Below are 16,192 nucleotides of genomic sequence, written 5' to 3'. Positions count from 1 at the left end.
ATTTAAAAAAAAATAAAAAATGATCAAACTATACTTTATAAAAGTATAGAAATGTGTGTAAATAGTGAATGTATATAACCTGTTATTAATCTTGCTAAGATAAAATTCAGTTAACCTCTCGAACTTTAGATAATTGTAACAAAAATTTTATATTATTTTTTAATATAATGAATAAAATAATCATTTGAAGTATAATGAATATTTAATAAATTTAATTAATCAATATTTTAAATAATTTTAATCAATCATTTTAATCAACTATCATTAAAGATGCTCTTAATGAAATCACGTGAATAATTTTACAAACATCAATTTTTTAAAAAAGGGGGGAGGGGGGGGGGGGGGTTATGCGTTTGGCAATTTATAATCACAGAAAAACAAGGGAAGATAAGAGAAGGCCGGGATAATTTCAAAATTTACTTCTCCCGGATTCTTGACGAGAGAAAAAAATTTAATATTTGGTTTTTTTTTCGTCAACAATTAGTGGAAAGATTTTGGAAATCACTTTCTATCTCTGTTTTTAACCTAAATTGATTAGCTTCATAAGTATTTACGTAAATTAAGTGAGTAGGAAGAATTTTTACTGTAAAAATAGCGGACATTATTATAGTTAAAAGATTTATTTAAAAAATTATAATTATGTCATTTAAAATACACAAAAATCCTGAGCTTAAGAGTTTGAATTATTTTATTGGGGTTGCAAAGCACAGGGCTAAGTGGAAATACTTTTGGAAAATATATGAGAGGCTAATAAAAGTAGAAAAGGCAGAAGTACATGTAAAAAAAATTGGACTTGAATTGATGAATTAATATATAATTTGGCAAGTTGTCAATGCGTTTTTTTCCGAAGTCTTTTTATCTAAGAAAAATAGCAACGCAGTGTTTTTAGTTGTTGTGGAAATTATGATAATATACTCCATCCCAAAGTTTGGACTGCTAGGCCTCTCATCAATAATTATTGCTATAATATATGTTGTCAGTTGTCACTGATTTACGTGAAAACAAGTACTACATCTTGCAACCGAGATCGACTCTGCGCTGCACCTAGACCAATAATCCAATACTAGTATATCATAATTAACTTTAATTCAACACTACCATATGCTCCATATCCCTGGACTTGGAATTTATAAATTTAGAAGCATGACTAGTGACAAACTTTTACAATTGGCGGCTAACAGATTAAAAACTGATTGGGAACTTTATCACCCTGGCCTTGTCAGCCAAAAAATTGTTTTCAACCCTGTCTATTACAAACTCATATAAGAGCATGTCAAGAGAGTAGTACTGTTACATTCATAATATCGAATTTGTTGGGTTTGCTGAGTAGGTTTAACTCCGTTTTGGACCAGACCCGCACACTTTTATTTTTAGATCACTTAGAAAATACCTCATATTAATGAAGCAATCTGCCTACTTATATACAAACAAATGCCTCATATTAATGAAGTCATCTGCCTGCTTATATACAAACATTCTACCCTTTCACAAATAATGTGGGAGAATTTGTAACAGGATTTTTACAAGGTCAGGATTATCTGCATGTGAACGTTAACTAAATAAACAACATTCGTTTAGATGCAATGTTACATCAGGACTTAACTTTGAAAGTCACTAGGCATCAGATGTAAACCTCAATTACAAAGAGGTAGTTGCCAACATTAAGTAGTCCAACACGTACACATTCCAGGAGTTGATCATTAGTCTCATCCTCAGCAGATCCCAAATAAATTATTTTTCACTCCAGATATGTAGAAATTCAAAAACATCCAAAGTGAACTCGTTAGGGGTGTAAAAGATCCGGGTTGAACCGAGTACTCTTTTGTTAATGTCTTCGATCATTTTATTTTTATTATATCAATATCTGTGCTCGATATCATTTTATTTGGATATGAACCAGTAGCATATTTTGAGTTTCGAATTCGAACCAAATATGAGCAAATAGCCTATTTTCTTTTTCCTAATTGTGTAGTTTTGTGGTCCATTGGATCCGAATCGAATATGATCTACTAACACTGAAAATCTTTTTATTTGAAATATGTAATCGATATATATTCTAAAATATATATAGTATTATAAAAAATATAATAATTACAAATCAAATCTAAATATATAATAATATTTCTTCCATGTTAAGATTGGGTAATTCATATTTTTTTAAAATTTGCATGAGATATGAAAAAAAATTATCGTTATCTAGAAGAACCATGTCCCTTGAATCATCTCCCTTATGGAGGTTCTCTTATAAAATTGGAAGTTCGAAGTTTTAATATGATAGTTTCCTGACATAATTTTCAGAAATCTCGGATATGGATCTAAGTAATCTTCTTACTGTAATCCATACAGAAATAAGTACAAAGATGTTTTTTTGTATGGAGTACATGTGTTGTGTATTATCTAAATCAGGATCAAGGGCTTGAGCGATTCTGTCTCAAGGCCTTAATACAAACAGAAGCATTCTAAAGTTCTTGACTGTCAGAATCAAGATCTTGATAGGAACGATCTGAAGGCATTGCGTGACAGAATCAAGGCCTTGATACTTTTAGTTGCGATCTAAAGACTCAAGGCCTTGAACTGAATAGACATATACATATATTTATATTAATATATAAATAAGAGTAAGGATTATTATTATGTAAATAATAAAAATTAGCCTCTAATATATATATATATATGTATATATATATTTATTTATATTTATATATGATAATATATATACCCCTTGATAGAAAAAGTAAAGGGTTTAAGGGAAAGACAAAAATCCTAGCTAGCCTATCTTTTTCTCTCTCCCAAATATATATACATATACATAGATTTTTCAGGCGAATTGAGCTGTGGTCCCTGTTGAGCTTTGTCGGCCTGTGACGGATTGCTCTATTGATGTTTTATCCTGGAAGTAAATTCATGGCATCCCAACACAATATAGGTGAGGCGAATATCTCTTCAATAACAGTCGTGTCTTTTACAAGATTCGGCGACTTAGCTGTTATACAATATTATAGCGACAATATATATTTATTTCTTGTTATTGTTTAATATTGTTGTTTCTGATTATCATATTCGTTTGACCTTCGTGATTTTTTTGTTAATTAGTTTTGATTGCCTGTTCTTGAATTCTGAATTTAATATAGTTGCCATTTGTTGCTTGTTATAAAATTTTTCCAACACTTGAAGAGATATTTATTATATTCTATTAATCGTGTAATTCAAGATGGTGAACGAAACTGTGATTACTCCTAGTGGTCGACCTTCTGTTGGTACTGATAGTACTGTACCCACCATTGATTGTACCACATATCATTTTCCACAGCCCACTGATCTTTCGGGTATGCCTGACAAATTCAGTGGAGGTTCTAACTTTTCTCGGTGGCAGAAAAAGATGAAATTATGGTTAACGGTTAAGGGTATATGACCAGTGATGCAGTATAACCCAGATGTTGTTGATCAAGATAAAGCTAAGACTATAACATCTTATACTCTGTGGGCATAGAAAGAGGAGTGGCAAGGGTTGTTATTCTTGCAGCCTTAGCAAACACTCTATTTGATGTTTATTCATCAGATGTCTATAATGCTAAGTTATTGTAACACCCCCAAATCCGGGGTCGGGGATTCAGGTTGTCACGAGTTCCATTTCCCTTAATAATACTTAATCTTAACAATCAACCAACTACTGCGTATTCTGACCCCACAATATACACACACACACACCACAAGTTATAGTCTCAGAGATGAATACCAAAATAACACAAGTCATTTTATTCCACAATTATAAACCATTACACCTTAAAAGGGTTTCTGAATAAATTTACATATTATTTGCCATTATTACAATTCATAAGTATACATAAGTCTGGTACATCAAAAGTTGAAAGCCTAGCCTATTGGTAGTTCCTACCTCAGCTACAACGGCGTCAACGCCTACAGAAAACTGCAGAACGTTTCCTATCCGCTCACGAATTGGGAGCTTGGTCCTGTTCATCTTGTCTATCTGTTGTTGTGTGATGAAAGAAGAAAGCAAGGGTGAGCAACAAGCCCACCAAAATAATATGTATAATGATTTATAATATGTGAGCATCCTCATAGTACTCATGAAAGTCTTGGTCAAGTAAAAATGAACCAAGTTTGATATCTTATCGCGACCAAGTCGTAAAATATTCAGTATATATGTATATATACTTTTCAAAATCTTGGAAGTCTTCTTCCATGCATAATATACACAGAGTTCTAGTTTATAACTGTATAAAAATATCGTTGCAAGGTGATCTCATATATCTAACCTTGTCTCAACATTTTTGTGAAAATCTTTGTCATGCATAAGATAATCATTAACCAGATATAAGTTGAAAAGATGAAGTTACAAGATACTCCAATATACTTATATCTTTTCCGAATACTACTTGAACTACCACCGTTCAAAAGTTCATCACATAGATGAGACTACAAGAAAGGACTTGGATAGATTCAATCTTTAAAATATCATTATAAATAATGAAGTTACGAGATACTTCATTAAGTCCCGATATATATATGGCCATAATTCACAAGAACATTCTGTAGTATACATTTCATACACTCCTTGAAAACCTCTGTTATGAAAATTATAAATAGAGTTGCAATATCCAATGAATTTGGAAAGGAGAAAACCTTGGCATAAACCTGATATCTTGCTGATCAGGCAAATATACCAATAAGTAACCTTTTCTACTAGTAGATGGATGAATCCCCCACCGGTCATCACCCTGGCCTCATTAGGACCTTGTGCTGGACCGCCACCCGGCCTCTTACGCGTTGATGGGCTGCCACCTAGCCACTTACACTTTAATAGACCGTACCCCGGCCTGTCGCTTACGCCGACTCAATTAGATGGACTTCTTCCCGAATATCGGGTAAGTAATCAATTCATTTATCAAAATAACAACCTTGTTGCGAATATAAAATACACCTCAGAGCCGGACCCCTCAGGTTTTGAGCGAGTATTTAAATCCCCTTCGAAAGGAGGATCTTAAATATAAAAATGAGTTTTGGGATCCGCCCTAACTTTTAAAAATCATTTTGAAGACTCGAAAACATTTTTAAGAATGTTTGGAGTAATGCTGATTTAATAAAATAAATCAGTCCCAATATATTAGAAAACATCTGAATATTATTATTTAAATAATATTCCCATAAAGAATAATCTTTATAAAAATAATTGAAGTAGAAGTTTTAAAACTCATACTTGAAATGAATATTTAATAACAAAAGATATACTTATACGAAAGTACGATCTTTATTTGAATAATCGAAAATAAGTTTGATTATCGAAAAATTATTCTTTAATAAAATAAAGAATATTATTTAGTAAATAAGAGGAGTAATCAGTCCTCGAATGGATATTCAAAATAATATTCATTAAATAGAATAAACAGAGTCATAAGTCCTCAAATGAATATTCAAAGTAATATTCATTAATAAAAATAAAGTTATCGAATAAACCTTATTCGATTAATAGTTTTGAAAACTATATCTATATATATTATATAAATATATATAATATACTCGGGAACATCGACTCCCGGTTTTAGAAAATGTTCGCCTTTGGGTCCCCTATATTAAGGGTATACGCAACTACTGCTTATCTCTAGTATAGGTATTATGCAATTATAAGCATTGGAATCAGCAGATAGATATCAAGATTACGAAACAGACATGCATATAAACCATATCAGCATGCTCCAATATATCGCAAGATTTGCTAATTAACCATCATGCATCTATCACAAGATAATGCATATACATATATACATCACAACAACAGTATAACGGGTAGAAAACTTGCCTGAGCGACTGGGGGTGGTAAAAGACCTGGGATGAGTCTGGTAACCTATAAACAACATATAAGTTGGAATTAAACCAAAGTCGCTTAAGAATCTATATTTTAACCAATTAGACCCTAACGTTCGCTTTTGTGCTTAACGATTCACTTAAGTCGCTCGAGTACCCTCGGCTCCATCATTTTTAATAAATTAACCATTAAGAATTTTAAGGCGATTCTTTCACGAATACCCTACCAACTGCCTAATCCACTTTACATAATTGTTTCATACCTCAATTAGTCATTTAAGGTCCTTAACCAAGGTTTCAAATTAAGGCGAGGGGTAATGGTTCGTTCGCGAAATGTCGTTACTTAAAACGGTCGTTTCTCCTAAACCGTACATCGATTCAAGCGAACCACATATCAAAACGAAGCTCGTAACATGAACTATCTAAACATGGCAATGGTCAGACTCTTACAGTGAGTTAGGTCCTAAAGTTAAGAACAAAAACAGTCTAAGGTAAATCGGGCATTACGACGGCTATGTTTACGCAATTTCCCAAAATTTTACCAAATCAATTCAACATCAAACCACCACCAATAAACACCATTCCACCATCATTCAACCACAATACAAGATCATTTAACTATAACTCAAGATCTCAACTTATTCATCTAAACCAAGTCAAAATGTGACCAAGAACATCAAATCCAACAAGTATCACTCGTAACTCCAAAATCAACAAAACCACTTACTAAACAAAGCTCTAAACATGAGTACACACCCATTACACTAACCCATCATCTAAAAATTATGAAATCCAAACCAACAAAACTTAAGACTAAGGGTTTGAGAAGTTATACCTTCCTTGGAGAGTGGAGAATCACTTAGGAAACCTTAAATAACCACTAACTATCTCTACTAAGCTTGGATCTTGAAGAAAACATAAGAAAACATAAAGTTAGTTTCTTGAAAACACTATTCACCAAGAACTTTGATGAATTGATTAGCTATGTTAAACATGGAATCTTGAGCTTAAACTTATGGCTCATCTAAGTTATGAATTATGGAAGCTAAAGAAACAAACCTCTTGAATTATGATTAAGTGGAGCTTGGGTTTTGGAATTTTCTTCCTTGCTTTTCTTCAAAAAGCCGAGGCAAAAAGATGAGGGAAGAAGAAAATGTTTTTGTTTTGGTTGCTTTTGATTTTTTTGTGTTTGTGAAATGAATACTTGGTGGAGATTTCTTTGATAAAGTGATGACATCACTTGGATGACCTCACCTCCAAGCCACATGTCTTCCCCTTATGGTTTGATGATGTCACCTTCTCTTTTAACAACTTGTTTTAGCTTCTCTTAGAAGCTTCCTTCCCATTCTACTTGTATGTGCTTGTCCCTTGGTCGTTTATTTGTTTTACGGTTCGCTTAACTTTCGTTCTCGTTTATCGTTTGAGGGATCATACCCGGGATCTCATTACTTAGGTTCCCTTAAACCTTTCTCAATATTTTATATTCCTTTTATGATCCTCTCTTAAAATCCTTGAATTAAAATCCTTTTAATCATGTTACCTTATACTTAATTCTTTCTGTATCTGGTGGGTTTTCGGGAAAAATCAAAGTGTTTACATTTGGATTCTGACGATCTTTACATACACTTATATACCATATAGAGTACTAATAAGATCTCAGAATATCAATAAAAGAATCCCTACATAGTGTGGCATGAAAAGTTTTTTTATTCAGCATAATCAGCAAAATCACTATTCATAAGGGTTACAAAAAGTCCAAAATTTTTGGGGTTATTACAGTCTCCCCTCCTTAAAAGGATTCCGTCCCGGAATTAGATAAAAATGAATAGGGATACTTTCTTAGCATTGCACTTTCTAACTCTCAAGTCAATTTTCCCACATTGTGGTTCTACCATCAAACTCTGACTAGTTTGATAACCCTTCTTCTAAGCACTTGTTCCTTTTCAATCTATAACCTTTCCCGGTTGCTCCCTATAGGTTACGTTTGGTTGCATGCCTATGCGCTCATATGCCCCTATTTGTCTGGCATCCGAATTACACTTCCTTAACATTGATACATGGAACACGTTATGAACTTGCTACATGTTCGGGGGTAGGGATAGCTCATATGTGAACTTCCCAATACGTCTTAATACCTCAAAGGGTCCAACAATTCATAGGCTTAGCTTTCCTTTATTTTGGAACCTCATCCATCCTTTCCCAGGGAATACCTATAACAATACTAGGTCCCCTACTTTTATTCTTTGTCCTTTCGTGTCGAATCAACATACTTCTTATGTCCATCTCGGGCTACTACCAGCCGTCCTCTGATTAGATCTATTATATCCTTGGTCCTTTGGACTACTGCGGGTCCGAGCATCTTGCGCTCTACAATCTTCATCCTAACATAAGGGAGATCGACATTGTCTTCCCTCAAGGATCTCATAAGGCGATATCTCGATACTGACATACCATCTATTATCGTAAGAAAACTCAATCCGTGCTAAGTGACCATTCCAAATTCTTTCAAGTCTATTGCACAGACTCTCATCATAGCTTCTAGCATTATAGCTCTTGCTTCTCAATACCCATTCTTTTCCAGTTTGTAATCATTACTATCTTCCGTTCCTAATATTATACTGGTTATACTTTTGCTCGTTAGCATTTTATAACCTTTTAATAATTGCATCAACCTTCGTATCACGAATGCGTTTCCATTCCGAATACCACCATACTAATACTTCCTCCTTTCTAGCTGCCTCCATTTTTGAAAGCTTGGTCCTTCATATAGAAGTAAAAGAATTTATTGAGAGATCACTATGATCGTGAACACTTGTTACATCGCATAGTTAGTACAGAAGGTGGCCAGCCTTTAGTACTTGACAAGCAATTAAACAATATGTGGTATCCTACTAGGCTTCTATCATACAGATAGATAGTCATTCGGCAATACCTCCCCTTCTAGAAGGGTTGTTCTTCTCAGCTTATACAAAATGAAAAGGAGTGAAAATAATGAATTGAAGAGAATTGTATATATATAAAATATACTGCCACAAAATATCTGGCTTGGAATCTACCTCTGAACTATAGAGGTTTGTCATAGGAGAACAAAACATATACGTACATATATCAACATCAGGTATTATAGCATCGTATTTCACATACTTAAATATTTTTGCTATTCCGTCCATCATTCTATGGACCCATGCTCTTCCTCGAGCTTATACACAATTACCTTTGAAACTCCCTCAACATCGAAAATCGAATATGGGGTCTCATTTTAGACATCATCGTTTCTAGAATTCTATGCTTGCACCGCAACCTTCCTCGTATAGTAATACGACTCTCAATTGATAAGAAGGAATAAGTATTCAATAGGTAGCTAATCGACTTAATTAGTCTATCGATGATAACTTATACATCATGACGACCCGATTAGTGGTACTCAATCTCAATATCCATTCCAATACAACTCTCACGGCTGTAATCGGCTCATTACTCGCAAAATCATTGTTGCATTACTATGGTCCACCACTGACCTACTGTAGTCATTCATTTTCTATGAAATCTTAATGGCTAACCATACAGAGTCCATACATGTCATATCAAATTCTTCTAAGGAGGCAACATAATCACCATTCCATGATTCATGAAGAACACTCCTGAACTTGGCGTACATATGACATGAAGCAGATAAAATTGCAGAAGAGTTTCAATAAAAGCAACGATAGCAGGTTAATACCATTATTAACCATATGTCTTTATTAGGAGACATGAAGCTCAAAGGTTCATTTAGTCCTTTCGTAACATGGTCCTGGCTTATCTCAAGATATGACCTTATAAGATAGATAGCCTGCTCACGGCGATTTCATAAATTAAATCTTTACCAAACTACTATCACGGTTGAGTATCACACAATCATCGAAAGGAATGTCAATCTTTCAAACCATAATACAACCTTCACGGCTTTAACCATCATCACTGTATTCCTCTGGCACGAGCGCCTATAATTGTCTTCTTACACTTAAAGTGTCAGCCACCTCTTTGGCCTTTCCTGATAGTAATATTTCCTTACAATCAATGTCATTTTAACCACCTTCACTAAATTTTCTACCTCATTTCAAATCACTGCTTATGTGAAAATGCTTTTCTTAAGTCCTTGTGATTAAAAAAATCACCATTTTTCCATAAGTCACTGTCTTAGTCTTTAAATGTAAACATTATCATGGCTGACTCTCGATCGTACTTAGGACGTCTTTTATCTTGGGCCCTTCTTGCTTTAATAATTCTGACCTTCATTGGTTCAATCTATACTTCTTATGGTTTAACACGTGCCCACCTGGCATTATTATAATTACGCCATTTTTCCTTTATCAAATTTCTATTCTGGAGAACTTCGAATATTACCTTTCTCCTGATAAAACCTCTAAGGTTATCCTTAAATCGTTCCTCATGTATTCCCTAGATACAGGGCATATCAAAATATCATTTACTAATACTAGAACCATTGTTTATACACTTCTGAAAAATTTCTCCACTGATCCTTAAAGGTTGTTGTTACCTTAATCATTTCCAATTCATACTGTCAAAACTCATACTATCCCCATTAAGGGTGAAATGCCAACCTTCATGCATTCCCCTATGGTTCATCTCAAGTTATCGAAGTTATATCCTTAATTCCACCTTTAAAAAGGTACTTGCATCCTTTCATGGATAAATCAAGTCATATATCCTTGATATATTATCTTATTCAATCATTCCCACCTCGATAGTCTATACCAATTTCACAATAACATCTGTATTCAAAATGAGGTCAATCAATATGGCCTCCAAAAGATAACAATGGTTATCCGCTTTTCTTGCCTAATTTGGTAACGATAGCAAGGATGTTCCGGAAGATATTGGTCGTGTTCAACGTGAACTTCTTCTTAATAATTCCTCATTTACTTTTGTTATTTATCTAAACAGTCATCTCAATGTTGGGATGTCTTTCATACCTGGCGTCTCCCTTTCTGGGTATCATGCCACCGGTCTTACACTTCACATTCTTGAAGGTCACTTCTTTCATCCAATTTTCCCAATTTCTTACTTTCTTGTCTCCTCAGTCTATCCGTGTCTCATTATTTATCCTTCGAACTATCTCAAGGTTTCCTCGAATCCTCCCAACTTACAGGGGATAAAATATATATATATATCTCTTATGCCTTCAACCATCAACTTTAACTTATGGTGAATCACCCTCATCCTGACGAATACATACTTTTCTATTTCTATTGCTACCAGTCTTTAGGGTTTCCTCATACCCAACTCCCTTATCATTCCTCAAACTCTATTGTCTTTATTTTCCTTTCCACTTCAGTTTCTTTTTATTATCTTTTCTATTACAATCATTTCATGAACCCACTACTCATTGACTACAAACATCACGTCGTTCTGGGATTCTTGTCATCAGAATGAATCTTGACAACTTTTACAACTTAGCTTCATAATTCATCATACTCGTCCACCTTTGTTCAGGCTCTAAAGCTTTTACACTATCTCCATAACCTTGGGAATTACTTTCCCGAAAACAATTGACTGAATTTTAATCAGTTTATTCTAACCTCTGGCTCCGTGCCTTTCTTGGTCTTTCACCAGCGGGTGGCCTCTCTCTTAGGAGGGTAAGTGACAAAAACAGTCTTTTGTGATTCGTTCATCATTTAGAATCTCAAATGATTCCTATATTTCCTTTAGCCAGGCTCTCGCCTCTACTGGGTTCGCTTGTTCCTTGGAACTCTGAGAGCTTAGCGACTTAAAGGTCCTGAAAGAATTTCCCACCGCACTGTCTCCTCAGGGTGGTGGTTGGGGATAATAGTCTAACTTCTTTTTAGACAGGTCCATGAATTGCCGTATAGGAGTACCATCTCGGGTCTCCTTTCCTTACTCGACTTTCTGTTTCCTTAGTATGAAATGTTTCATCCTTCTCCCATACTTGGGGGTTATCTTATACGTTAAAATCCTTGTTTTCCACTTCATTATGTTATGGGCTCCTTCTTTCTTAATGGCAACCTCCCTGACTATCACATTCGGGGTTTGCCCTAAATCTTATTCCTCGAGCTATGGATTTCATCTAAGATCCAGTCCTTAAGCTCTTAAATATTTGGAACCCAAATTCTGTAGGAATACCTCGTTATTCCCTTATCATCTTTCTTGGTATTAATCTCTTCTCCAGCCATTGACTCTCTGCCTTCATTCATCACTTTTTCTTGGCACAATATGATCTTTTTCGATAATTTGGGCTGTATTGCAATCTCAAACAACGTTTCGGTACCGGCTCCGGTTAGCTTCACTTCTATTTCCATTTTCTCAAAATCTCTTATCAACTCTCCCAAAGACATTTTCATCTTGAGTCTCTCCTCTATACTAAGGGCATTAGCCACCATTTTGACTTTCCCTGGATGATAAAGAATCTCATAATCGTAATCCTTGATTAGCTCTAACTGATAAGTGGCATTTTAAACCACTTAGAACATCTTAAAATGGCTTAAATTGGTGCCTTGAAATCAAGTATTTTGTGTATTTGATGCGTTTTTCTAGTGTTTATACATTTCAGGGTATTAGTTGTATTTCGGAGGAGTAATCATCAAGAATAAGCATTGGCATGTGTTCACCATTGCAAGAGGAAATAAATGGGCAGATTACGGCCAAGAAATGGAGCAAACTCAGGAATTTTCCAGAAGGGTCCTGAGCGCCCGCTCAGCAATGCTGAGCGGCCGCGCATAAAGCTGAGCGCCCGCTCAGCTATGCTGAGCGGCCGCGCAGGGTCGGGAAATTAAATAATTATTTTTAGGACTTCTACTTCTGTTTGGCTTCCACTTCTATGTAATCTGAGTTTTATGGGACTATTATATAAGTAGATTTGGAGACGTTTTCACGAGAGAGGATGGTGGTATTACGCATGGAGCGAAGGAGATAAGGAAGAAGACCGTTTTAGCACACAGCAACGAAGAGGAAGCATATTTTCTCATGATTCTTGTTTCGTTGTAACGTTGGATGCTAGTTTTCTTATTTTGAACCTATTTACTCTTGTGACGTACTCTGATTTAATATAATTAGTTTAGTTATTATTTTATTGTGTTTGTTTATCATGATTTCATATGAACCCATGATGACGATGAGTGCTATTATGGGCTAATCGTGATCATGGGGTTGCAACGGATTTACTATGGAATTCTTTAGTTAATTGTTTAATACTTTAGTGTGTGATGATTGTATGATATCTAGTATTGGTTGTGCGTATTCGTCTTATGTGCGTCGCGAACATATAAGATAGGGTGTTAATCTCTTGTGAAGCGACGGTGGATCTTGAGATTTAGAACTTGCTATGCTAGCATAGGTTCATGTACGGTGTGCATGATTAGTGGGTAACTCTAACAGTTTTATTTACCCTGTGTAATCAAAAGGGATAACTTGTGCTTAAATCGTTGTGTTGTCAATTTCTGTAGACATATAGGAACTCAACATAATTGATGACTATTCAACTTCTATCTTAATTGTGGATGTTTGGTAGAATGGTATTAGTACAATGAAAGTTGGCTTTTATTAGTTTCGTGTTATTCGATTAATATCATCACTGTCACATGCTAAAGGTAATAACAATAGCTATTGAAGGAAGTAGTAATGAAGTTGTAATCTCATGAGTGTTTTAATATTGTTAATTTGAAGTGTTAATTAAGTGATTAATTAAGTAGTTAATTGTAGTTAATGTTTAGTCAACAATTCTAAGTGTTAGTGTCTTAACATTGAGAAGTAATCATACATTGGTGCGTGAGTTTAATTAGACAATAAATTAGTCTGAGTCTCTGTGGGAACGAACTAGAAAGTATTCTATATTACTTGCGAACGCGTATACTTGCGTGAATATTAGCGCGTGTTTTCGCCCTAACAAGTTTTTGGCGCCGCTGCCGGGGACTCGGCGTATTTGTTTAGTTTATGTACTTACCATCATTGGTCATTAGGACTCAGTGATTAGGACGTAGTAGTTACTTATTGTTTCCGGTTGTGTTTCAGGTACTTTAGCGAGCGTTTATGCAAACTCGTTCTCGTACTCGCAAGAGGACTTTAGATACAGCTGAGGAGATAGACGAAGTTCTTAATATTCCAGAGAAGTTAGGTTTTGAAGATTCGGATTCAGGAACTGAGCGGAAAGAACCAGTAAACATGGGTGATCGTATTGTTCAAGCTAATCCAGCTCTTATGGATTTTTCTCGGCCAAAAATTGATGACATTCAGTCAAGCATTCTTCATCCGGCTATTCAAGCTAACACCTTTGAAATCAAGCCGGGCACTATTCAGATGGTGCAAAATTCTGTTTCTTTTGGAGGAGCGGCGACTGAAGACCCCAACATGCACATAAGGAATTTTGTCGAGATCTGCAGCACTTTTAAGTATAATGGCGTGACTGATGAGGCTATCAAGCTGAGGCTTTTCCCATTCTCACTGAGGGACAAAGCTAAGGACTGGTTACATTCTGAACCAGCTGGGTCCATCACTACGTGACAAGATCTTGCGCAAAAGTTTCTGGTGAAGTTTTATCCGATGGCAAAGACTGCTGCTATGAGGAGTGCTCTTACTCAGTTTGCGCAGCAACCTACAGAATCTATGTGCGAAGCTTGGGAACGATACAAGGAAATATTGAGAAAGTGTCCACATCATGGAATGCCCGATTGGATGGTGATCACTGGTTTCTATAATGGTTTGGGGGCCCAATCTCGGCCCATGCTCGATGCAGCAGCTGGAGGCGCCTTATGGGCTAAAAGCTATACTGAGGCTTATAATCTTATCGAGACTATGGCTGCAAATGAGCATCAAAACCCAACTCAGAGGATGATGCTTGGTAAGGTAGCAGGTATTCTGGAAGTCGATGTAGCCACCGCTATTGCAGCACAGCTTCAAGCGCTGTCAATGAAGGTTGATTCTCTGGCTACATATGGAGTTAATCAAATAGCTATGGTTTGTGAGCTTTGTGCAGGTTCTCATGCTACGGATCAGTGTTCTCTTGTCAACGAATCTGTTCAGTATGTAAATAATTATCAGCGACAACAACAGCCTGTGCCAGCTACCTATCATCCTAATAACAGAAATCATCCAAATTTCAGCTGGGGGAATAATCAGAATGCTATTCAACCCCCATATCAGCAAGGTGTGAGTAAACAGTTTAACCCACCTAGATTCCAGCAACCACAACAGTATGCTCAAAGGCAATCATATCCTCAATAGGGAAGTGCAACGGCACCTACTAGTGCTGATTTTGAGGAACTTAAGCTGTTATGCAAGAGTCAGGCGGTTTCTATCAAGACCTTGGAAAATCAAATCGGTCAATTAGCCAATGCAGTGCTCAATCGTCAACCTGGCACTCTTCCCAGTGACACGGAAGTACCAGGCAGGAAGGAAGCTAAAGAGCAAGTCAAGGCTATTACCTTAAGGTCTGGAAAAGTTGCTGATGCTGAAAAGGCAAAAGAAGGAGAAGCTAAAATTAGAGATGAAGAAGCTAAGCAAAAGGAGAAAGCGGCGGAACCAAGGAAGACTACTGTTGAACACACTCTTCCTGAGGGTAATACAGGGGAGAAACAGCTCTATCCTCCACCACCTTTTCCTAAGAGATTGCAGCAACAAAAGCTGGATAGACAGTTCGGTAAGTTTCTGGAGGTGTTCAAGAAACTTCACATCAATATACCTTTCGCTGAGGCTCTGGAGCAAATGCCTAGTTATGCGAAGTTTATGAAGAGTATTCTTTCAAGGAAGGTGAAACTGGATGACCTTGAGACCGTTGCTCTCACGGAAGAATGCAGCGCTGTTCTGCAGCAAAAGTTACCGCCAAAACTAAAAGATCCAGGTAGCTTCACCATTCCTTGCACCATTGGCAAGTTGACTTTTGACAAGTGCCTTTGTGATTTGGGAGCAAGCATCAATCTGATGCCGTTGTCAATCTTTAAAAAGTTGGATTTGCCTGATCCAAAGCCCACATACATGTCTCTACAATTGGCTGATCGTTCCATTACTTACCCAAGGGGCATAGTGGAGGATGTGCTAGTCAAGGTGGATAAGCTCTTCTTTCCTGTATATTTTGTTATTCTGGATTTTGAGGAAGATAAGAAGATTCCCATAATCTTGAGAAGACCTTTCTTGGCTACTGGCCGTACCTTGATAGATGTGCAAAAAGGTGAACTTACTATGCGGGTACAAGATCAGGATGTGACCTTCAACGTATTCAAGGCAATGAAATTCCCTACCAAAGATGAGGAGTGCTTAAAAGTGGATGTGATTGATTCTGCGGTTACTTCGGAACTCGATCGCATGCTAATGTCTGACGCATTGGAAAAGGCCTTAGTGGGGGATTTTGATAGTGATT

General features: G+C 36.1%; 1 non-coding gene across 1 annotated transcript; it reads right to left on the bottom strand.

The window, feature by feature from the left end:
* Positions 1 to 14,394: 14,394 nt before the first annotated feature.
* Positions 14,395 to 14,501, bottom strand: LOC141662452 (small nucleolar RNA R71). Its single transcript, XR_012550568.1, has one exon. It is a non-coding gene; the product is annotated as a small nucleolar RNA R71 (small nucleolar RNA).
* Positions 14,502 to 16,192: the final 1,691 nt, after the last annotated feature.

Source organism: Apium graveolens, chromosome 5, assembly GCF_009905375.1.
Source record: "Apium graveolens cultivar Ventura chromosome 5, ASM990537v1, whole genome shotgun sequence".
Classification (NCBI taxonomy): Eukaryota; Viridiplantae; Streptophyta; class Magnoliopsida; order Apiales; family Apiaceae; genus Apium; species Apium graveolens.
Note: the sequence above shows the minus strand (reverse complement) of the source record. Positions and strands in the feature narration are given on the sequence as shown.